Consider the following 25,499-nt stretch of genomic DNA (forward strand, 5'->3'; position numbering starts at 1 on the left):
TTCCATTACAGACAGCCCATCTTCAATTGAAAATTGAAAATGGGCATTACATTTGCACAGGTTTTGCTGCACACAAATGATAATGTATTGAAACATTTGTTATCACCACCCTCCAGAATTACAAAAAAGTACCTAATTTCTATTGTTCTCATTCTGATGTATTCTGAAATATCAGCACAGTTGTGTGCTAGAAAAGACACCATCATACATCCTTTTCTCTTGCATAGGAACTCAATAGAAAGATTGACGCATGCCTTTTCTCGCGTTGAAGTCAGCAGAAGAAAAGTAAACAATGAGTTCTCTCAGAGTACAAAGTCTCTGTCTTATTTGACCTCTGTCTTTGGATGTACAGCAAATGAGACAAGATAAGAACAAGATTTAAAGGCCTGTTTACAGATAATGCATACTTACGAGAGAAACAAAGTCAAGCTGGAAAGCCCAACACAACAAACAAACAAAAAAGTCAGCTAGGAAAGATAAACTGTAGAGTGGCTCAATAAAAAGTAAAAAACAGCCCCAAAAGTGTGAGCAGCGCAAGGACACAAGTACTTGGGCAATGCTCCAGGGGAGGTTCACATTGCGAGAAGAGGGAAGTGCAGACTGCAGAGCTGACCAGCAGGAAGCAAGCAATTGGGAGGGGCTTTGAAGCCCACCAATGTTAATTAATGGGAAAGCTCCAAGCCTACTAACTGGAAACAAAATGTCTTGAAGAAACCTAAAAAAGTATGGCCCAAATAATGGCACCCTCAGAACCTCACACTGCATTTATCCTCAACTCTCTGTCACACTATCATGGACACCCATCCACTTTCTGAAATCACCCAACTACCAGAGCCAACTCAGTTTGCAGTACAGGCTTTTAATATATCCCATGAAAAACAAAAATACAGAAACACAGCACTTAGGTGAAGAAAACGCTCTTAGGAAATAGGTACATTTACACAGTTCAACGTGAAGTAAAATGTGTGAAACTAAAAGTGAATGCTTCATTGAATTGGTGGCTTCAAGGTTTGATTTACTCATTGTTAAGAAAGATATCATTGTGTTTGCTTGTAAAGTTAAAGATCAGAAAGATAGGGCCTTGTTGGTGCCAATTTTAAAGTCAGTTTTGCTGAGCACCCAACGCACATAGAGCCCTGACTCACTACATTCACAATCATAATCTCAATATTCTGTCTCGCTCTCTCACTGGAAGCAAAGCCAGACATCCCACTAGTAGTGTTTAAAGAGGGCTGCAACTGTCTTGCACAGTTTACACAGCATAAATAACCTGCCAATAAGCAGTTAATCAGGATCAAGATTCATGGTGCCATAAAATTGAGTGCCAGTGGGGACCATTGGCAACCACAGTAAATAACATCATTCTGTTTGGCAATGTACCATACAACAGCTGACTAGTTTTACTACCATAGTATGTGGCTTAATTGACAGAGACTATGCATATGTAAAAATACCAAACCTTTAAACAAACAGATCTGAGGATATAAAAGTGGCATTAAAGTATTGAAGAGCAATCCACATCCAGAATCTGACAGACTAAATTGAGGAGACTGCACTAAACCATGGCTCAGAAGGTGTTCTATGGTCTGGCTCTGGTCCTTATTATAGGAGTCATACTTTTGAATGTACAGCCTGCTGAATCTGCCCCAGGTAATGTATAATCAATTTATCCACATTGTGTAGATCAGCCAACTTGAAAATAAGGTTATTCAAGGCAAAAATGTAGGCTTGCCCATACCTTCTGGGGGAAAAGCGAACACAAAGGTGATTAGGGTGTAACACAGAATTATATTTAGTTTTTATTTTCACAAAATGTATTCCTTCATTTTGTCCATGTGACCTTTCTAGTTAGCTACGAGTCGAAAGGTGTTTATTCAAAGGTAGCTCACATCTGGAGGGATCTTTGAAAGAGTCAGCAAAATAAAACTATGTTTGGGGTATGTTCTGGCAAAATGCAATATTATTTGAACACTCTAAAAAATGATTTACGCTAATAGCTCTGTCATGTTCCAGAAATGAAATCTATACCAAGACTTTATCGTGACATTGACTGTATGACCTTTTTTTAAAACTCTTGGTTTTTCATTCTTAAAAGTGGTTTCAATTGTGCAATTAAAGATGGCAACTAGAGTTGTAAAATGTTGGGTTAAAATATCAAAGTGTGAAATTCAGAAAAGGCAGTTGTAGGTGCACAGCAGATGCATGCCCTCAACTTTGGTGAAATACAACGCACTGTACTGGGGTTTGAATGGGGATCTGAATAGCAGGAGTGGAGGTATTCAGGCAACAGATACTATGCGGTTCACTCTTTCAAACTTTATGAGATGATCTGTCATGAGCAATGTAAGTGTCTATGGTACTTATAGAGCATGACCCTTGTCAAAAAGCAGTAGAGTGCTCTACTAGGTCACAGGCAAATATATAATGACCAAGGGCCCGATTCACAGAATGAATTTAAGACTCAATCCTAAACTTACTACTTTTGGTATTCACAGAAGTTAGGATTTTGTCTTAAGTTTGTCTTAAGACAAACTTAAGACAGACTTAAGACAGACTTAAGACAAAATCCTAACTTAAGTCTGTCTTAAGTCTGTCTTAAGCTTGTCTTAAGACAAACTTAAGACAAAATCCTAACTTCTGTGAATGCCAAAAGTAGTAAGTACATTCTGTGAATACCAAAATAGTAGTAAATTTACGATTGGGTCTTAAGTTCATTCTGTGAATCGGGCCCCAAGTGATTGGAGTGGGGCTGGCATAGAGGGGGACTATTAGTGTCCCATGATCAATGCATCTGACTCCATCACATGACTGCAACTAGGTACAGAACGCTATCTCCCTGAGTTGTGTAAATGTATTGTTGTTATTTACACATTCATGTCTAATCTCTCTTTGCTGATGGTTAAGGCTGGTCTTCACAAAACCACCTCCAGTGGAGGCAGTGCACAACAATTTGTGTGCAAAAAGTATAACTTTAGACTTGAGCTTTTCCCCTTTAACTAAAAATCTACTCAAATAAATTATAGCTGAAGGCAGAGAATGCTCTCTCTAGTCTTCAAAATTGTATCATTCTTATTTTAAACAAATGAAGTGGTAAAGAGAATGGAAGTGCTGGGCAAAGAGAAAAGGAAAGAGACTGGTACCATTACCCAGTATAAAACAATGTTTTGTAAACAGCTATCTATGAAATGCAGTACATTCCACAGCACCAGTTATCTAAACATGGAGTGAACGAGTACCAAATGTGCGTTCCATCAACCTTAAAGGATACTGGCTCTCTAGCTTTATAATGGAACCTCAGTGGTGGAGCTATAATAGAGCAGTAGTGTCAAAAGGCTCCTGTTTTGTCAGCTGAAGCGGGGACAGTGAGACTGCTGCTGGGGTGTGCTGGGCTCTAATACCACCAGCTCTTGTCAGAACAGGACAGCCAGCAAATGTTCACAGGCAGCGGTTACTTAAGGCACGGCTTCTTCTTGAGGGTTGTAGTACACAGGTGTATTCTTTGTACAGGCGGTTTACTTCATAAGGACTGAAACCCCACAGAGTTTCTCATCTTTCAAGTAAAGGATATGTGGGGTGGAGGGAATGATACTAGCGCCACAGCAGTGACATGCTGATTGTGCACCCAGCAGCGCCAACACTTCTCACCACGAACAACAGCAACTACCTTCATGACTATCTCACACTAAATTTGTTTTGTTCTTTACTCCTTCTTCTCAATTTTTTAACAACTCAAACCTAATGTTTTTGTGTAACAGTTTCTTTTTTTCTCTTTATCCTTTCCCCGAAACAATATGCCAACTCATTCATTCTATCTTCTCCTTAAACCCCTCTGTCAATTCTCTTCCATTCATTTGTTGATTGTGCATGTCATGTCATGTGTGTGATTATCTCCTGCAGTCCTACCTTTGAGCATGAGGCGACTGGCACACTGTCACTCTCACTCTCCTCATCTGAAAATTAACATTATACAGTGATAAAACCTGCTCTGCTTGTGTAGATGGGTCCATCACATCTGCTTTAGTGAATGTCTCAGTGAGCTCAACCCCAACCTTCTTTTCCATTGGTGGCACACCACAGTGTCCGCTTTTATAGTTATCCTTTCAGGAGCAATGAGGACAATTCACATTTTGTTCAACCTAAATGCTCACCAAGCCCCTGCAATTCCCCGACTAGGTTAATCCAAGTACTCAATATGCAAAATGTGTGTCCACAACCTAGCATTCATATGCTTGCATTCAAACCTTTGAGTCACGGATAACTGACTATTTGCTATTGCGTGAGTTGACTACAGCTGATAACACATGTTGATTTTCAATATGGTGCTTGTATGAGAATGTGAATACGATTTAGTGTTTCTGCCCTCTTCAAACGTTTGTACAGTTAGCAGAACCCTTCTTCGGTTTGGTGTTGCGTTTTCCATGCAAATGCTATGCTCATGAGTAACAAATGGTTTCAAGTTAGGAGTGAATTTTAGGTGAAACTCCAAATCAAATATAGAAAAATCTAATTTCTCGTCACCTTTGGATTCGTTGGTGCAAATTATTCACTTTATACGCCCTGTTGGGATCTCATTGTAGACATAGAAGACAGTCCACCTTTGGCAAATCTTGATATCTTATTATCTTATGTTATGTTATTCAATACCTGCCAGAACTCAAACTGCAAATAAAGCGGTTCAAAAGGGGGTGGTGATGGACGGAGCCTCTGAACCAATCAAACACTCACACCCAGTCAACACATCTGGGTTTAATCCATCACCGTTCTTTAGCCCACTCTGCCACCCCAGTTCAGAGATGGCCATATGCAAATCAGTATGACCTTGTGCCTCATGGGAACAGTCCAGCCAGAACTGCCAAGCCATGTCTTCCCTGGACCGGAAACAAGCTTCCTAGACCGGTTTCTGGCATTACAGCCGTCTTCAGCCAGGCTTGCTTGAATCCAGTGGCAAAGTGAGCAAGGGACTCACGTCTTAGCATACCCTGCCAACTTATGGCGAACAAAGCGGTACAAAAGGGGGTGGTGATGTGTGGAGCATCTGAACCAATCAAACACTCACACCCAGTCAACAGATCTGGGTTTAATCCATCACCGTTCTTTAGCCCACTCTGCCACCCCAGTTCAGACATGGCCAAGCTTTCTAGGACCGGTTTCTGGCATTTGGACGTGGGTCCCTTGCTTACTTTACCACTGGATTCAAGCTACCCTAGCTGATGACGGCTGAATTGCCGGAAACCGGTTCTAGGAAGCTTGTTTCCAGTCCAGGGAAGGCATGGCTTGGCAGTTCGGGCTGGACTGTTCCCATGAGGCACAGGGTCAGACTGATTTGCATATGGCCATGTCTGAACTGGGGTGGCAGAGAGGGCTAAAGAACGGTGATGGATTAAACCCATATCTGTTGACTGGGTGTGAGTGTTTCCTGTTGTTCCCCCACTGCTAGCCAACTTGACAGACGCTGCTATTATCAATTCAGGGTGCCTGACTATGATGCAGTACAAGTATGGCTTAATCTGGGATGCTGCAACCTCCTCCAAGGCAATAGATGCTAAAGTTCTACTACTACAAAATGCCCATTGATAAAAGATGTTTCCATGGCCAATTCCAGGCATTCCTGGACCACAATCAGGAGACAATGGGTTACCTGAGTGACCATTGGGCAGGCAAGAAAGCAACAGTCAGGTGTGACATAATGTAGGCCACCACCCAAGGAAATGCAAGGCACTCTAGATGCAACGCAGACTGGAACAAGTCAGCCATACGCTCAAGACTCAATACTCCTCCAATCCCACAAACACTACATTGGAAGCCTTGCTGCAGGCAAATAAAAGTCGTAGCTCACTTTACATTACTAGATCATAAACTGGCCTGTTCCATCGTAAGCAGTGTTACAAAGAGGTGGTGGAGAACTAGGCAACTTCTAGCCCTATAGGCCTGCCAACAAGAGGCAAACCACACTATACCTGCAAACCGCCATGCAGATGGCACACTGTGCACACATCCACTAGAAATTCTGGTGACCTTTTCCCTCCTGAGGCGGAAGCCGGGAGGTCTCCCTTCTTTCCTTTGCACATTTTTATTTGTGTGTGTTGACTTGCTTGTTCAGTCATTTTAATTTGTGTGCAGTGCAGTGCAGGTTCGCGCTTCGCGCTTGACTAATAAGCGTTTGCTGCCTGTTAGAGACTTCCCAGCGCTCTTAGGCGCTTTGTCTGCTCCCTTCCCCTTGCCTGGGTTTTCAGACCGCACTCGGCCGAGTATTGACGCCGAGGGCTGGGATCTGATTTTGGCCGCCATCTTGGGGGTAGGACTCGCCGCCCTCGCACTCTAGTAGCGCTATAAAAGGGAAATTTGTTGTTTGCTCAGGGATCACCATCTGCTACCAACCTTTTCCCTCCTGAGGCGGAAGCCGGGAGGTCTCCCTTCTTTCCTTTGCACATTTTTATTTATGTGTGTTGACTTGCTTGTTCAGTCATTTTAATTTGTGTGCAGTGCAGGTTCGCGCTTCGCGCTTGACTAATAAGCGTTTGCTGCCTGTTAGAGACTTCCCAGCGCTCTTAGGCGCTTTGTCTGCTCCCTTCCCCTTGCCTGGGTTTTCAGACCGCCCTCGGCCGAGTATTGACACCGAGGGCTGGGATCTGATTTTGGCCGCCATCTTGGGGGTAGGACTCGCCGCCCTCGCGCTCTAGTAGCGCTATATAAAGCTCACCTCTTCCTCCGCGTAGCGGACGCGTACTGCGGACGCGCCGGACCTGGGCTGGAGTCGCGCCAGAGTCCTGCCCATCTGCGCCCATCAGCGTCCCGGAGGCGTACGGCGTGGCAGGATCTCTTAGTCCCCACTCTTCATACTCCTGTATTAACATGTTATCTTACTCATCCCAGGAGCTCCACTCCCTGCGCACTGTTGAGGTTTCCTGCCACTCAGTTTTTCATGGTCGCCATAGGGGTAAGCATAAATGCCCAGGCTGTAGTTGGCATCTTACTAGCTTACCTCCCCCCACATTCCACACGAAGGAGCGAAGCATTAAACATCTCTGTTTACTCCTCAACACCAGGTCTATGCATAGACATGCCCAGGAGATTTTTGATCTCCTTTCCACGGACAAACCTACCTGTCTTATGCTTACTGAGACATGGCTCAATGAGTCCTCTCATCCGGACATTGTTGCTGCCATCCCCCCTGAGTACAACATCTTCAGACAAGACAGAGATAAGGGTAGAGGGGGAGGAGTGGCTCTCGTGGTGAAAAAAACATCCACGTGTTTGATCATTCACACGGAGACCATCACGGGCGCCGAATCCCTTGCCTTCTCCCTATCCCTATCACCTCAACAATCTGTCAAGGGGCTTCTAGTATATAGACCCCCGGGACCTGCGGGATCCTTCTTTGAGGAACTCCAGCAAGTCATGTCTGCATTAGTCCTGAAATCTGAGCGGTGTTTACTGGCGGGAGACTTTAACTTCCACATGGAAGATTGTCATGATCAGGATACCATTAAGATGCTTGATGTTACGTCTGCCTTGGGCTTGCTCCCCTATCTCTCTGGCCCGACCCACGACAAAGGTCACACCTTAGACCAGGTCTTCTCCACTTCACCAATTGAGGTCACTGCTCTGCTGCCGGTATTATGGTCCGATCATCGACTAGCTCACTTCCAAATATTTGGCACTGAGAAGCCAGCAACTACTGCTATGAAACAGCAGGGAAGTAATTTCAGGGCTTATCATCGGGTGACCCCAGATCTGTTAGCCCAGGCCCTGGTGAACCATCCTCTGTCCTACACTGGTGATCTGGACAATGACCTCGAAACCCTACAGACCTGGCTCTCAGCCAGATTGAACGAGCTTGCCCCTCCACAGCCCCCCCGATCCGTCAGCAAACGGGTCTCGGCTCCTTGGTTCACTGCGGAGTTGGCCCACTCCCGCAGACAATGTAAAGTCGCCGAACGGACATGGAGAGCCCAATATGATGCCGAGGCAAAACTGACTTATAGATCTATGATTAAATCTTATCATAGACTAGTTCTACAGGGAAAGAAATGCTACTTCGCTAAAAGAATCGAGGAAGCAGCAAATTCCTGTAAGGAGATCTTCTCAATCGTAAGGGAATTCACTACCCTGCGATCAAACCCAGCACAGGAAGTACCGGCTGAGACCTGGGCTAAGACTATTGCCAATTTTTTTACCACCAAAATTAGGCAGATACAGGATTCTTTTCCCCCGAGACCGATAGTTGATCTTTCGACCTTGCCGGAAGAGCTAGCCCATCTGCCCACCTCTGGCCCTGTTCTGGCGGACTTTCCGCCGCTTACGGTATCTTCATCACTAGCAAATATGAGGAATCTTAAATCTGGTTCGCCATGTGACCCCTGCCCGGCCAAATTTTTAGCTAAAATGGCAAACGTTGTTAACCCCCTAGCCAACCCCATTTTGAATCTTTCCTTGAATCAGGGAGTCCTATCTCATTCCTGGAAACAGGCCATGGTTATCCCTCTTCTCAAAAAGCCTAGCCTTGCCCCTGAAGTCCTGGCCAATTATAGACCTATCTCGCTCCTTCCAGCACTCACTAAAATCTTGGAGAAACATGTTCATAACGTGCTCTCCAACTTCTTGGAGTCCAATGAGCTTCTGCACGCGTCTCAATCGGGTTTTCGACCTAACCTAAGCACTGAGACAGCGCTCTTGGAGGTCTCAGAGATTGTGAAGAAGTCGCTGGATGCCGGAGGCAGGGTGATGTTAGTTATGTTAGACCTGTCGGCGGCTTTTGACACCGTCCCCCATGAGGATCTCCTCATAAGACTGCATGATATCGGTCTGAGGGGGACGGTGCTCAGTTGGTTTCGTTCCTTTCTAGCCAACCGTCGACAAACGGTCTGGGCCTCCCCTGGATCTGCCGAAATGTCGCCTTTGGGAGTTGGAGTTCCTCAGGGCTCAGTACTGAGCCCCACTCTATTTAACATCTTTATGACCCCTCTGGTGGCATTGGTGGAGTCCTATGGGGCCCAGATCGTTTCCTATGCTGACGACACCCAGCTTCTCTTCACCTGCCGGAAGAGCGAAGAATTCGATGGTGAAAGTATCCGAGAGTGCTTTGGGGCTGTTTTTAACTGGTTCCAGCTGAACAGCCTCAAGTGTAACTCGGATAAATCCGAGATACTTTTCTTTGGATGCCCATCGGAACCGGACTGGCATGGTTGGTGGCCTGCCGACATGTTTCCTCCAGCTCATTCCTCTGAGTCAGCTAAGAACCTGGGAATTAAAATCAACAATGGGCTTACGCTCAAATCCCAGGTGCTGACCCTCACAGGAACATGCTTTGGTATCCTCAGAATGCTCTGAAAGTTCTTTCCGTTGCTCTCTGAGGAACATCGGAGAATAACTGTTCAGGCCCTCATTGGATCCAGACTGGATTACGCAAATATCCTGTATCTGGGTATTCCGGAGTACCTCTTACAACGTATGCAGGTGGCTCAGAATGCAGCTGCACGAGCCATCTTCGGCCTGCATCGTCGAGCCAGTGCCTCGAATTTGCTGCAAATCTTACACTGGCTCCCCATCCGGAAGAGGATAATATTTAAAGCCATGACGCTAGCTCACAAAGCCTTACATGCCACGGGTGCCCAATACCTACAAAAGAGGCTGGCTTTTTATCTGCCGGCACGATCTTTAAGATCAGAGTCACTGGCACTCACAGTAGTCCCCCGTATAAAGAAAGCCCGTATTGGAGGACGGTCTTTCAGGCTGCTGGCCCCCCAGTTGTGGAATTCTCTACCTCTGTCTTTGCGGTCCACATCCAACTTACTCGCGTTCAGGAAGGGTTTAAAGAACTGGCTTTTTACTGGCTAGAGTTTTTTTAGTTTTATCCTTTTGTTCTGCCTCTCTTTTGTTGTTGTTATGTTTTACCTGTCTCCTCCCTGGGTCTGGAGCACAAAGCGCCGGGACACTCCTTTGGAGTAGCCGTGTGCTATAGAAGACCCATAATAACATAACATAACATAACATTTGGAGCATACTACGCGACCTGATGCATTTAAACATCACGAGCACACTCGTTGACATAGATGTTTTCCTGATGCAAAACGTGCCCCCTAGATTTACTCCACTGCAACACTTACAAATTGAGGCCACCATTACTGATGATAAAATCACTGAGATTATTGGGGTCCTACCATACAACAAGTACCCTGGCACAAAATATGCAAAAGTACCTTCTAGTTCCCGTGGTTTGTACGTTCTTTTTGAAAACCCACCCCGCCCAGCCGGCTAACATAGGCCAACATTGCAATAATTACTGTTATCCCCAAACCTGGCAAGGACCCATTGCACTGTGCAAACTATAGACCAACTTTTCTTCTTAATGCCAAAACCAAACTCTTGAGCAAACTACTGGCAAAACAACTATAGCAAGCTATTATCACTATAGTAATATGAGATCAAGTGGAATTTGTTCCTCACTGCTCTTCCATGTCGCATCTCTGAGCCCTCTCCCACATTTCCTGCAGGTGTGCAGTGACAAAGATGAAAAATGACTAATCTCACTTAATGCTGAAACAGCGTTCAACAGAGTTGATTGGGACTGTATGTTCCACATACTACAACAGGTAGGCATAGGCCCATCAAAATTAGCTTTGGTCCATAAACTTTACAGTCATCCAAAGGTGAGGGTGGATTTTTACGGCTACATCTTTACACCCTTCACTATTAATAGGGGTACAAGAATAGGCCATCCCCTCTCTCCCCTGTAGGTTATCCTCGCCCTGGATCCCATGGTGCTCACCATTTTAAAATCACAAGAAATACAAAGAATACCTACCACAGGAGGGATTAATAAAATATCATTAAACCATGATGACATCCCAGTCACTCTCCTCAACCTGACCTTCTTGCTGGATGCCATCATGGAATTGATCACCAGCTTCTCAAGCTTATCGGGATACAAAGTGAACTGGTATAAATGTGAAGCCATGCATTTGACTCTTCACATGACCGACACTGTTCTTAGAAGGCATCACGTTTTCACAAACCCCTGTCACCTTGAAGTATTTGGGTATTCTGATCTCCCCGGAACTGACCAACATCATTACACGTGAACATGTAAGCGAACCTTCACTTTTGGGCCCTGCAAGTCTCTCCCTATGGGAGAAGACCCAAATGATCAAAATGAATGTGTTACCTAGACATAACTACCACTTTTTAATGATCCTTCTCCGCTCACCTATCCAACTGATGTTGGCCAACGAAGACTCACTCACAACCTCACTATGATAATCTGGGCAAAAGCCAAGTTGAAACTTGCCAAACTGTACCAACTGTAAAAGGTGGCATGAGATTCCCTAGCATCACAAATTACTGGCAAGCATCAGAACTCATCCACCTCTGTTACATCCTACACACCTCCCTAAATACCCAGAAATTAGTTGCAATGGAAACGGCCCTGATTGGATGCATAATATAAGTGGATCCAGAATGCTCTACACTGGTGTCCCTGACTGCATCCTCTCTTCCCATTCGGTCTTGGCCACCATGACCTATGCCTGGAGAAAAGCCCATACACTCCTGAAAGTATTTATTTTTATTTATTTATTTATTTAACATGTTTTGTTTAGCGCTGGCTGGACCCGGGGGTATCAGAGCACTTTACATGAGTTTTCATAGCAGTATAGGAAATTTACAATGAAGTAGTATTCAGAAACCAATACAGAAAGATAAAAAGCAGTTTAAATAATACACAATAAAACAAACAAATTATAATTACAAGAGAATAAGGGGGGGTATGGGAATGGGGAGAGGCAAGGGGGGAAAGTTAGGCGATAAAAGACAGCTATACGTCTATAGCTTACAGCTATATGTAACATGATACATGGTTACAATGAGGTAGTATTCAGGTTGATATCGTCACAGTCAGAGAGTCGTGTGGGTAGTCACAATTAAGGCATTTGAGAAGGGGGGATGGGTGTGTGAAAAGGGTTGGCTGAGTGGGGAGGGAGGTTTAGGTAAGACTTGGAGGGGCGGGCAGGTCTTGTAGGCAAAGGTTGGTCAGGGGAGTTGGAGGGGGAGGAAGAGGACGAGGGTGTAAGACATTCATGCTTATAAACGGTAAATATCCCTTATGGAATGCCCCAAGCACTAATGGTGTCTTTTCTATAGCTGGCTTGCTTATAGACCAAACATGTGAATCCTTTACTGAAGGACACGCCCAATTTAACCTACCTTAGAAATATTTCTGGGACTACCAGAGAATACAACATTGGTTGTGAAAAGGACTAGCTCCTCCCATCCCATATTCAGTCCTGGACCACTTGAAGAAATTGGTTATACACAAAGGGGTGGTGTCTGTTCTCTATCAAATACAGCCAGACTATCAATACTTTACACCAGGGGTCCCTCCTTAAAATTCTGGTGGTCAAACAGGCCATGTATACAATATTCAGATGAGGATTGGCAAAGCTATAGTCCACACATGATGGCCATATCAGGAAAGCCAAACTAAAATTAAACTATTTTAAAATACTTTATCAATGGCATTGAATACCCTTCCGACTACAGCAATCCTTACTACTTCCAAAAGCAACATGTAAGGCGTTTGGGCCCCTGGACTGAGACATTGTTCATTTCCTGTGGGGATGCCCTGCATTAACCCACTATTGGACATCTTTCACCAATATGATTGCACAAACTGGTCCTTTTAGAGGACCCGTCACAACTCAAATGATTCTTCTTCATGACTCTACCCAATGCCCGGATAACACCAATCAACAATACAGATGGCATACTATGGCACTGGCAACAGCAAAAATCTGTATCCTAAGATTGTGGTGCACCAACATCTGTCCATCCTATGACTCCTTGCTCAAGGAAATGTATAAATCTGGAGTTTGTGACCTCATTGCTGCCAGGCAGAATGATCGACTGGAGACATTTCTAGAGCTGTGGAGTTTGTTCATAAGAGGCCCCAGGACTAGACCATATAACCTGGTACAAATGGACTATCAGGGATCCGATATACATTCTTACCCATGGGATTAATCAGGGGAACCTGTATTGAGGCTCAAGAACACTTGTCTGCAATTAGCTAACAGACTTTCTCAGAACAAAAGATAATGGACACCTGAAAGGTAGGAAGGTTCCCATATAACACACACCTCCTTTCTTTTTACCGTTCACCACCTCGCCTACCCGTCCGCCTGCCTGGATTCCCCCCTTCTTATAGAAAATGGTTCCATTTACCCTCTATCAGTAGAAAGCCAAAAGGCAGGATGCTTTACCTTGCCATACATTGGACTTTGGAAGGCTCCTATAGTCCTGTGCTTTTGAATAGTCCAGTAACTTGACTGTGTATGCTGACACGTTTGTTTTACAAGGCTTTACTTTTCTTGTATGATGCATGTAAAACCCAGTAGAAAAGTGTGAATGAGGGTAGATTGACTGGTGAATACATTTCTACCTTCTGACGACCATTAATAGTGCTTTGCCTTCATTGGTTTATGTCTTCTTGACAACCTTTCTCTCAGTTGCTGCACTAAAATGTAATGCTGTTAATAGCGACACAATATCAGTACATGAACATTATTGCCCTGTTCTTCTAGGGATTGTTTGATTTATCTATTGGCAATCAATGTATAAGTTTAGCTTAACTATGTTAATATTCCAGGAAAGGTTCACTTTATCCCACCTCAAGAAAATCCAAAGAACTTAGTTTAGTTTTTGTATCGTCCTTGAGAGTTTACTCCTTCCGTGAACCCTTTTCAGCATGGTTAAAAAATGAGACATTAAACCAAGTACCTTCGAATTTGCCTTTAGCCAGAAAATCAGATAGTATCCTTTAAAAAATAAGTATGTGCTTCTGTTGGATTAGTGCACTGATGTAATTCTGTGTTTGTCAGGATCATGAGAGAGTGTATTGGTCAAACTCTGTCTTTTCTTTTTCTCGTGCAGAAACTCGAGAGTCAAGGTTGGGTGATGATCGTGCTTCAGGATTGCGTGTATGTATTGCAGGTTTTGTAGTCGTGCTTGTCAGCGAGGGTCCCAATGGGGTCAGAGAGAGGAATGAACCACACTGTGCCCATTGACCAATGATGTCAGGCAAGGCCTTGTGGCTTGGGGGTAGCAATTCTCCCACACAAGTGCAAGGATGGCTGCCAAGTCAAGTGGTCATGTCAAGAACCTGAGAATTCTTGTAAGATTTTCATCACTCTCACATCTAATAAGCATTGACAGAACCCAAGGAATCTTGAGAGCCAACATACATTGGCAATGTACACAGCTCTTCAAACAGGAAGGGGGGTCAGCACTGAAACCATATTTTAGAAAGGAAATAATTTGAGGAGTAAATTCCAAGTTGTTAGATTCAATCCATTGGTCAGGTTGTACAGTCTTTAATCAGAGTCTGGATTGTATAAGTATAAGTGAACCCTCTTTTATTCTGCTTGGTTATTCTTTACAAGGTAGTAGTTGTAGGGAAGTACTTTATAGTACATCACAGTTTGCTTATCAATCGTTATTGTCATTGATTTAGTTGTCGTAGCGCAAAACCATTGTTATGTCTTCTTCTTGCTCTTCTTCTTTTCAGGCTGACCGGCCGGGAGCCGAGGAAAGAGAGTCAGAGGTACGTATTGTATCCTGGAGTAAAGATATTGTTCATCTCCACTCTTTCTTCTACCTTGTATCTCACTTCCAACAATACCTCAGTAAGCATTATCTAGTCCTCTGTCACTTTCAGAAAGACTGGTCTTTACTCTCTAGTCCTTTATTGTTTCCTTTGTCCTTCCCTGACAGGTCTTTCCTTCCTATGAATTCATGTTAATTATGTTTTAGAACTTTTTACTTAAAAGAAAAATATATACAAATATATAAATCCTTTGGCCGGTATAATTCTATCTATCCCCTTGCCTCGTACTAATTATGAAACTCAAACTAATTTCAAAAAGAAAACCAAACTTGGCGCACCAAAAAAAGATATAATAATCGTCACTCTTCTGTTATTGTGATGTATAACTCTGCCAGTCTGTACTTTACTTACTCAGCCTTCCCTACACCACTGCCAAGTCTGGCCGCCTCTTCCAAATCCATACGAAGTTGTAATCATGCTCCTGGCTTGGCCACATCCCTCCTGAAGCATGGCGGAATCGAGTCCTTCTCCCGCTAGTTCCCGCTCCTCCCTGTTCTGTTTCCCTGACTGCTGCAAGTTTGGCATGTGTGTCTCTGTAAGCTTCTCTTAGCCCGGAGGTTTCCAGTCCAGGGTAGGATTGGAAAGGCGGCCACTCGGGCAATGGCTGATAGGCCGATATCCAAATTTCAGCTGTGGGCTGCTTTTGTGGGCAGCCTTGGGGGGCGAGTTCAGAGGTGTCTGTGTTGTTCAGATGCCGACAGTGGCCCAGTGGGTGCCTGAGAGGCCTTTCTGGAGGCAGATGGGAATCCTTTACCTCCCTTTTATCAACGGGCAGATGTGTCACTCTCTTTCTTTCTCTGGCTGGCCCATTTATGTATGTATATTGAGCAGAGCAGGGGGTCTGAGCGGATGTGGCCTCACTTCTTTTCAGGTGTTTCATCAGTGTGAAATAATCTGTGCATTTTTTTATTTACTTGAAGTTAAGAAAACATTCCTCTGTCAGAGACACCCCTCCAACTTCTTTTCATAAAACATTAAAGCAGTGTTTTGCGGAAAGGCAATATACAAAATGAGGGCCACTTTTTTATAACGTGCCCGGGCCGATGTTTAATCTCAATCCAACCCTGCTCCAGTCCTGCTATATCTGTGGACTCCTTAAATCGAACCCTGTACCAATCTATTTCTTGATTTCTAGTCAAGGTCCCGTCAAAGAAATCAGCTGCTGTCTTTCCGGATAGTGTCTTTCCACACTTCCCGCTAGTTTAATGGTTTCTGATCTTGGCATCACCTTCTCTCTCTTGCTACCCTGCATTCTTGTCAGTCTCCTCCCACTCTTGTAGTATTGTTCCCTGTCTCTTTCTCTGCTATCCTCCCAGTTCTGTAAAAGAAATGTCCTTCCTTCCTTCCTTTGTTTCTATTCCTCCTTCTTTACCTTTCAGCTTTAATCTTGCTTTTCCTTCCATTCCAGGGTTCGATGTCATTACAGACACTTGCCTTACCTTCTTTTATATATTCCCAGTATCCTTACACTATCCTTATTACACAGGGAGCTATGACCAACTCGCGGAGACCTTGAGTACTTTGGTTTTACATGATTAAACAGTACAGAACGACAAAGCATGCAAACAAGACAAGTGATCTTAAGAAAGCATATGCTCACTTGACATTGCAACCAAGCGGCACCCGACTGATGATATTCCTCAGGCCTAAACCGGTCTTGGGTGTAGTGTGCCTCTCCTGAATTGAATTGAATTTGAAGGTTTTTGTTAAGCGCACGGCTACCGGGCGCTTTCTTGGCGCTGAGGGATGCAAACCCTGGGAACAGAAGTGCAGGTACTTAAAGCGGGAAGGCCTGTGAGAAGAGAAAGGTTTTGAGCGCCCTTCGGAACTCAGGATAGGTAGCGGTGGACCTGATGGTGAAAGGAAGGGAGTTCCAGAAAGTGGGAGCAAGGACAGAAAACTTCATTCCCCCCGATTTGATCTTCCTAAACTGGGTTACAGACAGAAGAGATTGGGTGGAAGAGCGCAGCTCTCTGCCCGGGGCGTAGACTTTGATTTCAGAGTTGATGAAAGCTGGGGCGGTCCCGGCACGGGCCTGGAAGGTCGTACAGCACATCTTGAAGAGGGCGCGTTCTCTAATGGGAAGCTAGTGCAGGGGCCTGAGTAGGGGGGTGACATGATGGGATTTGGGAAGGCCGTAGATGAGACGGGCAGCTTGGTTTTGAACCAATTGGAGACGCCGGAGGGCGTAGGCAGGAACGTCATTGTACAGGATGTTGCCATAGTCCAAGCGTGATAAGACCATGGCCATGAGGATAAGTTTCAAAGAGAAAACCGTGAGATCTTCCGGATAGTGCGGAGGGTAAAGAAACTGGAGGAGACCACTGTGCTAGTCTGGGAGTGTAAGGTGAGGTGTTGGTTGAGTGTTATCCCTAATGTTTTGATTGAGGGGGATGGTGATGGCGGGGGACCCAGGGAGAGAGGCCAAAAGGAGGGGGTCCAGGGACTGGAGCTACCGCTGGTAAGAACCAGCTCGGTTTTATCGGGGTTGAGCTTGAGGTGGTTACAATTCATCCAGTCCCTGATGAAGGTCATGATTGATTGGAAATTGTGAGTAGAGCCAGGGGAATCAGAAAGGGTAAATATGAGCTGGTGGTCATCGGCATAATTGAATACCGTGACCTCCATCTTCTGTAAAGCAAAAATGAGGGGGAAAATGTATAAGTTGAACAGGAGGGGGAAAAGGGAGGAGCCTTGAGGAACGCCACACTGCGCCTTGCGTGAGGGAGCAGAGAAGTCTGCCAGATGGACGGCCTGTGTGCGATCCCTCAGAAAGGAGGTAAGCCAAGCCAGGGCAGGCCCCCTGATGCCCGCCGCCTCGACACAGGTGAGAAGGATAGAATGATCAACCGTGTCGAAGGCGGCGAATAAATCAAAAATAATAAGGGCCTGGGCAAATTGACATCCATCCCCTCCCTGAGCTTGTCCATGACCGAGATGACAACTTTTTCCGTAGAGTGTGGCGGACGGAAACCTGCCTGGCACGATGCTAGGCAGCCGCTGTCCTCAATGAAGGAACTGAGGATTTTGGTGACGTGGCACTCCAGGACTTTACCCAGAAATGGAAGAAGGGAAATAGGGCGATAGTTAGGGAGGGGACCTAAGCATGAAACAGCTGACAGGAATGTAGTAGCAGCTCCTTGAATGATGAGTAAGCTCCACATGCACAGGAAAGAGGTCTGTCCAGTTCCTCAACCACAGTAAACTGTCCTCAACAGAATGCTTAGGCATTGAAACCAAACCATGTCACTCACTAACAATGTCACCTTCCACGTTCCACGTAGAACTTAATAAGTATACAAACCATAACATTGGGTTGCTTGAGGACCTGACTTTGCAGTTTGGACTGGACTGTGTCATGATCTGTTGCCACAATAAAGCAGCAAAGGTCACAAGTCTAACCCCTGGTGCAAAGGCTAAGTTTAATGCATCATTAGGAATTAGAAATCCAGTTGGACTGCAATCTATATTCAAGTCAACTCACTGAGCAGTACTGAGTAGGAGGTGTTTCCTGGTCACGTTCAGTCCCACTAGATGTGTTCAGGGATACAGTGGGATGACAAACCCTCAATAATAGGTACCAACATACAGGAGATGAAACTTTAAAATGTTCTGAAACTCAAGTCTAGTGCATCAAGCATTAACAGTAACAAGCAGAAAGAGAACACGAATGCAGGTGTATATGTCATAGTCAACGGAAAAAAAAAAGAGCATTCCTAACATGGCTAGCAAGTTCCTAGCATCCTAACACCCTATTGCTGCTTCTAAGTGCTATGCTAAACGTTAGCAGAAAATAGTTTATAAATTAAGGGGCATATTCACAACGTAACTTTTAGTGACACTGCGGCGCCGATAGAGCCTTTGCCTTATTAAACAAGGCAGCGTTAAGCCACTTAATGTGGCCTTTCGCTGCCTTGTAAATAAGGCACCCTTTCAAGCTGTACTTAGCGTGAAAGGGGAGGGCAATGAGTGTTGCTGTGGGTGTTCCACTGCAACACCCATTGATTTTGACGCTAACCCCTATTTACAACGGTGGTGTAAATAGGAGGCAGCACGAAAATTAAGACCACGGAAAACCTGGTCTTAAACAGGCAAAACGAGGATAAATTTTTATTAATCCTCGTTTTTTCTGTTTTCATGTGTGTGGCTTTGTGCGGTATACATAGAAACAGCAAAAGGCAATTGATTGTTTATGTGCAGGAAGGTGACCTTTTCTTCACATAAACAATTTTTACAAAATAACGTTTTGCAAATTCTATGTGTGTTGCATTAGGCAACACACAAACAATTTACAAAACGCCATTTATATATTGTTTATGTGCAGGAAGGGAGGCCTTCATGCACATAAACAATCTGGCCCTCAACGCAGACACCCTTGCACTATGGTGCAAGGGTGCTTGCTTAGGCGCTAGGCTGCTACATTTAGCCCCAGCATGGGGGAAATGCAGGGCTGCACCACATTGTTTCTGAAGTGGGAGAGTGCAGCGTTAAGCCAAGGAGGCTAATGCCGTGCTGCGCCACTTCATTGTAAATATGCCCACAAGTTTCATACGATGCATCTCATAGCCATTCTGAAGCATACCTCTTGCATAAGAATGATCAGCAGTGCTCGGCTCCAGGAACAGCTCAGACTGAGGATAGTTGATGCTGTAAACCAGATCAGCTTCTAGTTTCATAGTTCTGTCGTGAGACCCTTCGAATTAATAATCAGATACCTTGGTTTATATATATAAATCCTTGAGTATATGGGTGTGTGAGTATCTGTGTGTGTGAGGGAAATGCAATGTGAGTTGCTATATTGGTGAATGAGAGGGCGTGTCAGTGGCTCCATGGGTGAGTGAGTGGTGGTGTCAGTGGCTCTCTGGGAGGGTATCTGGGTGTGTAGTGACTGTATGGGTGAGTGAGTGGATATCTGAATGGCTATATGAGTGAGTGACTGGGTGTGTAAGTGGCTGTATGGATGAGTGAGTGGGTGTTTGGTTAAGTGATTTGGTGTGTGAGTAGTTGTATCAGAGAGTGAGTGTGAATTGCTGTATGGGGGACTGAGTGTATGCGTGAGTGCTTGTATGTATGTGTGAAGTAATTATGTGGGTGTGTGAGTGCTTGTAAGAGTGAGTCAGTGGCTGTATGGATGAGCGAGGGTATGTGGAGTGAAGGTGTAGGTAAATAAGTGGGTATGTGAGTAGTTGCACGTGTGAGTGTGTGGCTATGTGAGTGACTGTTTGTCTGAGTAACTTGTATGTGTGGCTGTATGGCTGAGTGAATGGTTGTGTGAATGGCTGTACTACTCAGTGCGTGGGTGTGAGTACCTCTATGGAGGAGTGAGTGGGTATATGAAAACTCATCTGAGTCTGTGAATGGGTATGTGAGTGGTTGTGTGTGTGTTTCCATGGTAATAAGAGAGGTTCTATAGGGGCGTGAGTGAGTGTGTGATTAGTTCTATTCATGATGTACCCTGAGGCATTTCCCTGTTTTTGTGTGTGCTACAGAAAGCAGCACACATAGAAAGAGGAATAAACAAGAACAAATTAAGATATTTCTCATCATAACACTTCAAATGGGGATGTGTAGCATTTCAACACCTTCCCAGGTTTACCAGTAAAGTAAATGTTGAAACGCACCAAAATCTATGGGTGGATGCATGGGACATCCACACTCCACCCATGGATGTCCACCCTGAGGCAGGGTAGCGCAGCAATGTGTTGTGCGACTCTGGATTTATCATGCCATGCTGTGCCATTCAAGATGGCCTTACACAGATTGATAAATTGAACGTAAGAGTTGTGTAGCTCTTGCGACCCATAGCGTGGCGGAAGGGTGAGCAACTCTTTAATAAATATGCCCCTAAGGCTCTACTAGTAGAAACTATCCCCCACCTCTAAATAAGGTTGCCTAACTGCGAGTTTGGAGGGGTGGAAATGAAAATTAGCATAAATCAAATATAGTTTTCGCACACTCTGCCATATTCTCAAAGAATGGCTAAATAACGTAAACTGACCTTTAAAATTCATCTTTAGTATTGGCATACAATTGTCTTGGTCTCATGGGGCCTCCATCCCTTGTGGAGCACACACTCATCCAAATCCTTAGAAAGGAGCATTAATTGACCACTCATAATGAGGGCCTCTGTAAGAACTGATGGTAATAGTGTGCTCAAATACAGGGGTGAGTGCAGCTTGTACTCATCTTAAAGGTGCTGTTATGTACTCAGAGTCAAACATTATTTGCACCTGTTTTTTTATTTACATTGGTGTGTATCTTGCTCTGAACTATTGCGTGTGTTTAGATGCTTCACACTGAGTTGTTTCCTCTTGAATAAGGTACACTTGGAGCATGTATTCAATATAATTTACAATGATTTTAGTTTGTTGAATTTTAATTTTGTAATTTCATGGAATATGTAAACGCATTTCTATTACTGTATGTTTGTGTCTTTTTTGATTACAGTACATTGCCAGGTGCTGTCTTTAGAGAGTTAGCCTGTGTAGGTAGCTATACCTGATAATTGTACGACTTAGTTGCACTTTTTAAGCTTTGCAAAACTGCTACAAAACATGAGCTAACATATTAAAATCCCCTATTTCTGTGTACAGCAAGAGACAGAAGAGCTTGGACTCCTTCGTTCTCTGCAATTATAAAAGGGACGAATATTGGACCACTCATTCCAGCATGGTAAGCAAGGGTTCGCACGATAGAACTAGAAGTAGGTAAATGTAATCATATCATATATGCTTCATGAGACCACTTTCCCTTCTAAATGAACCCATTTTGTGGTCAGAGCAAAGGGATCCCCTCATTTTGTGGTTGGAGCAGCAGGGTCACTTTGATCTCACTAACTATAACGGGTCACTACCTGGGGTGAATATGGGGACCATCCTGTGAAGGGCCAAATGTTCCATTCACATATGGCTACTGCTGTTGGAAACAGGACATAGTTTTAGATGGTTTAGTTGATTGAATTACAGCAATATATTATCCATTATTGAACATTATAATTGAGCAGTAAAAACCCACAAAACTACATTAAGCTTTTTTCCAAAACTACACTTTAAATTGTTAGGGAGAGAGCTGCCACCACCATGAAGACCAGAACCATAGCCACCTCACTGATCAAATATGCTCTCTGAGGTTCAAATTGTTAAATTGGCAACATTTGCTGTTTCCCAGGATCACAAGAGCTGGAAGATACACTGCCACCCACAAAAACAAAGGATAAATTAGTGGCTAGCATGATCTGAACCTTTGCTTTTCAAAAACAAATTGTAGTTGCATTGATTAGTTCCAACTTTCAAATCATGTTTCAAGAATGGTGCTCCTTAGCATACAAAATAAACAACAACTTTAAATTGATTAAGTCTCTGATATTGCCTTGATGGAAAAAGATAAAACATAGTGTTTGAGGGGGAAATGAAAAAGTGAAATAAATATCAGCAAATTTGGGCAGCATTTAAAGCAGAGTGTTATTATCTAACTTCTTCTAGTTGAAGCAGAGTCTGGCTACTCGGTTCAGAAACCTCTAGAGGTTCGTATTTTTTTTTTAAGTGGCCCAATCTTCGGGGGTTATTAAGAGTTATGGTGGGTGGTCTGCCATCTACCAGCAGGGTGGAGGTCATACATTGAGCCAACTTGGCAGAATACCGCCAGCCATATATAGAAATCCCTCCTTGCCTTGTGCAGACCTCAGTGCATTGAGATGTGCCACCACCACTTTAATAGCTACTTTGAAGACACTGTAAATCTGCTGAGCAGCCGCCATGTTTCAGCTGGCCTCTTAGCTACCCTTTTTTTCAAAACTAACTCCCAAAGAGGGGGTTTGTATTTGAAAAACAGAAGACTAATAGCCCAAACACTCTGGGAATTTGTTCCCAGTGTATGGGGTCAATTTAAAAAAAAATCTGTTGGGCAACCAGGCAATTCCTGGTGGTCCCAAACACGGAAATGTATGTGCAAGATTGCTTGCTCTCAATAGCATGAAAGGTCCGAGATATTTAGAACAATGGCTGGATATCTGTTGGATTATTGGTCTAATGTTTTCACCAGGGAGGCCTTCATTAGCCTTATTCTGGCTGCTCATCCAACTCTAAATAGAGAGGACTGGCAATCAGTTTGATGAACAGGGTACACCACCACCGTTGTGGCAGGGTACCCTATCCACTAAATTCTAAATGGCCAGATCCATATTAAATGTTATGACTCTAGTAAAGGATGACAGGCTGTTTAGTGCTCCTAGCCAGACAAACCTGTTAACCATTACATTTGCAGCCACAACTATGGTTTGGGAATTCTAAATTAATCATTCATTTGAGATTCAAGAACAAAAAATATAGAGGAAAACTCTAATGTTAAGGGACTTACTATCCTCAATTATAAAGTGCACACAGCTGAATCTACTACGCAGCCTACCATATTATTGACAATTCTGTTTCTTTAAACCCTGGCCGAAGTAGCTCCTCCTGCCATGTTCTCTATTTCTCCTATCACCAACACTTAGACATCTACCCGCAGAGTTCACCTGTTAGCCTGCCTCTATCCAATCAACCCAGCCCTCTAATTGATCTACTGCTCCATGTTCTTCATCATTCTATCTATTGGTTTGGTGCTAGTTTTGTGTTATGTAAATTCACATACATACATTCAAGAATCCCTTGAAAAGTGCCCTTTGCAAGGAAGCCTTTGACGTTTTTTCAGACATCACCAGACTTACCAGAGAGATTGAGCCCTACTCATTCCACAAATGCTCCACCAAGACTGTTCATGAACAGAATCCAAACGCTGCAGATCTCTGACTTGTAACTGGCCTTAAATCTACCTGGTATCACACATATGGTCAAGACACCCAACAGACGATCAACTCTGCAATTCACTGTTTAAGTAATGTACATACATAAATGCAGGCATCAGTCACTCTACCTACAAGTGCAATTTGCAACTACATTTATAATACAGTGGTTGACTCAGTTTGAGAGATGGATACTTGCGAAGGATGATGCAAAATGAGGTTTGTGCAAGATTTATAAATATGATGCAGTCAATTCATGAAATGCAGGATAGAAGTGCTGAGAACAGGAATTGGGGCAATAACTGACTGGCAGATAATGGAATGACATGTTCAGCAGGTCAGCAGCTAGTGCACCCAGAGAATAAATGAAGGAAACTCTTTTAAATATAGCAGTAAATTGGAACTACATTCCAGCCCGTATATATCCAGCGTTTAATTTGAGCCTTTGGTTTCCGCTGCTCGGAGCCAGCACCTAATTGTCAAACCTGGCCCTTGTGACAATCTGCTAAATGGAGGAACTGAAAGGCTAATTTAGAGATGACCGTAACAACAGTTAGTTATTAATTCAATATACATTAAAATGACTGTTACCTGCCACACAAGCCATTCTAGGCAAAAATTAGATAAACATGTCTGAGTATTTTGGCAGCCAAAGTGGGGAGATCACTTGTCCAAGGTACTTGAGGGTGCTTAGAATCACTGGATCAGAACAATGGAATTGATAAGTGAAGCCCAAATTTGGGAAGTTATTAGAAATGCATTAAAGAAGAGTGGGTGGACAAGCTATGATCTAGATGGGATATGTGCAGTCACGGACATTTAAAGGGATGACAATGGAATGGAGACATCTTTGGGGATGAATTAAGGGTGGAAATTATTGTCATATGGAATATGTTGATGTTAACCAGATACATACTAGACCAGGGCAGAATTTGAATTTACACTTGTAGATTTAGAGCAATTTGCAATCTCCATAGAGTTCCGGACAAATTCTGTGAATCGCCACTTTGCATACTTTTTTCCCAGTTCAAGCAATGTGATTACAACAGGAACAAAGTGAAAGCTTGAGCAAGCGAGCTGGCAAGCATTAACGTCATTTGGCATTCCCAAGCATGATTTTTGGTCGCTAGCAAGCCTTCCAGTGTGATTTTCTATCACGAGTGGTCATGGGAGTAGCGAGGGTTAGAGTGCTGCTTCTCAGGTAGATTTGCACATCAAGAGGCAGGAAAATCAACACGACTGGCCACATGCTCTTGCGCACCACGCATTGGCATTGTCACAGATATATCAGTGTTGAATGAGTTACCGGCGTTAAATTGCATTGCAACAGCGTAAAATGCATTATTTCCACAAGTTGGCAGAATTCCGCAGAAACTTGCAAAGTTGTTGTGTAACTCTTTGGAATTACACTAAGTGAAGATCCACGAGTTCCATCAACCCCTAAGTACTGAAACAATATGCTGGACATTTTTTGGCTCCTGATGGTCGGTGCCGGCTGTTTGCATTTTTTGAAAATTAAATTAAAAGATTTTGACCCACAATTACATAATACAACAGTTAAACTGCACCCTCACCGCAAATAGTACCCACTACAAGATTTGTAAAGACCAAAACACCTTTTGCTGCTACCTATAATATGTTTTGTTTTCAGGAACATGATGGCCTGTTATTACCGGCTAATTACTATTAATATTTTTTTTTATCCACAGATTTCCATGACTTGAAATGTAAACTCAATGAGGCTGTCACTCTCTATCAGCTTTTATTAAATTCATTGGCTGGCGAATTAAATAATAAATCATATTATCCTGAATGTGTTTTTGTGTTCTTTTGTGTCAGACATTGGGAATCACAAGATCAATCCATGATATCACTTCAGAGTTTCAGAAGACGCATCAAAATACACCTTGTTTATTACCATATATCTAATTATTTAATCATCTTTGATGCTTTTGTGTTTTTTTTTTTTTTGTTCCAAATATTTTATTAAATTTTACAGCAGAGATATACAGTGGTAAACAAAATAAATATACTGCTTTCGTAAAGTTTTGGGTTTTGATT

The 25,499-nt window shown here is 43.6% G+C and overlaps 1 long non-coding RNA gene across 1 annotated transcript; it reads left to right on the top strand.

Moving 5' to 3' along the window:
• The first annotated feature begins 1,521 nt into the window (after window positions 1–1,521).
• LOC147661067 (uncharacterized) lies at window positions 1,522–25,251 on the top strand. Its single transcript, XR_015306032.1, has 5 exons — window positions 1,522–1,650; window positions 13,927–13,973; window positions 14,561–14,596; window positions 21,253–21,331; window positions 25,148–25,251. It is a non-coding gene; the product is annotated as an uncharacterized LOC147661067 (long non-coding RNA).
• Window positions 25,252–25,499: the final 248 nt, after the last annotated feature.

The sequence above is a fragment of the Lissotriton vulgaris genome, unplaced genomic scaffold (genome assembly GCF_964263255.1).
Source record: "Lissotriton vulgaris unplaced genomic scaffold, aLisVul1.2 SCAFFOLD_456, whole genome shotgun sequence".
NCBI classification, from domain to species: Eukaryota; Metazoa; Chordata; class Amphibia; order Caudata; family Salamandridae; genus Lissotriton; species Lissotriton vulgaris.